This window comes from Mus pahari, chromosome 1, assembly GCF_900095145.1.
Source record: "Mus pahari chromosome 1, PAHARI_EIJ_v1.1, whole genome shotgun sequence".
Lineage (NCBI taxonomy): Eukaryota > Metazoa > Chordata > Mammalia > Rodentia > Muridae > Mus > Mus pahari.
The window spans coordinates 171,617,510-171,618,919 of NC_034590.1; positions in this window are offsets into that span (position 1 = coordinate 171,617,510).

A 1,410-nucleotide genomic window follows, 5' to 3' on the forward strand; every position below is an offset into this window, starting at 1 on the left:
TCTTCTGGGTATATGCCCAGAAGAGGTATAGCTGGATCCTCCGGTAGTACTATGTCTAATTTTCTGAGGAACCGCCAGACTGACTTCCAGAGTGGTTGAACAAGCTTGCAATCCCACCAGCAATGGAGGAGTGGGAACCAGGAATGTTAAACACACATGTCTCCTCAATAAAGGAAATAAAATGCCTGCATTTCACACAGAAAACTGGGAATAGGTGTTTTTCACAACCTGAGGGCCTTTGGCCATTTGTAGAGCCAGACCTCACTCAGTTCCCCCAGAATGATTATCCCAGACTTTATCTTCCCTCCCTAGACCTTTATCTTCAGCTTCCAGTTAATAGAAACCATCCTTAGGGAGCATTGACGTAGAATTTTCTGGATATGCCATGTGATGTAAAGTCACATGGTATTTTGCTAAGGCAGACTCATGTGTTGTTTTGTTGAGGCAAGACAGGCAGGAGGATATATGATGTTTGGAGAAAGAAGTCTAAATAGGACTCAACTGACAGCTAGCCTTGCAATGCTTTGTTGGTCTGGAGTCCTTAATCCTTGCCTTTGCTGGTCTTCACTCTCTTGTCATTCTGGCTGGTCCTGGTGGATCCCACTGACTCATGCTGATCCAGCAGAGCCTGGCGGTTTCTGCTGGATGGTGCCACCACTGCTGATTACTTTTTGCTATCCAGATACTACTGAACTGGACTGCTGGTATCCTGATTGGAATTGCCCCAAAAACCTACTTCTAAAAAGGTCCACATCCCTTTGTCCTATTTACCATCTTTTTTCCCCTACATTTGAACAGTGATATGGGGAGGGGGGGCTCATAGCATTTGAGAACCCTTATTAAAAGTAAATTTTTTAAAAATCTAAGCCTACAGGGCATGTCACGTGAAATTTATAGCCTGCTTACCTCTATACTATCTCAGTCAGAGACCACACCAGATCATAGGCCTTAGCTATAGAACCCATTTTCATGGGCACATGTACTTTGTGAAGGAGTCTCTATACAGTCATGCCTTAAACTGCATTGTGTACCTGGAATTGGAGTGATTGTTGCTTGGAAACCCAAGTTATACTGTTTAAATATGCCTATACTGAACTGCCTGTCATCAGACTTGTTAGAAGTTGGATCCAGACTGACTAAGTCAGCCTGAACTGAGTTTATATTCTCATCTCATTGAAGCTTGCAAGGACCCCCCCACAAATCACTTACTAATTTTATACAGAAAAATGTTTTAACCCTTAATGATTAACAAAACTAATATTGAAAACTATAAATTAGGGTAAGTTAAAAGTGTTTGTACTGCCTTTCAAAAAATTTATGTTAAATCTATGATTCATATCTGATCTAAGCATTGCTTTAAAAAGTCACAAGTCCATTTGCTCTGATGTCAGGAAAATAAAGTTTCTCCAT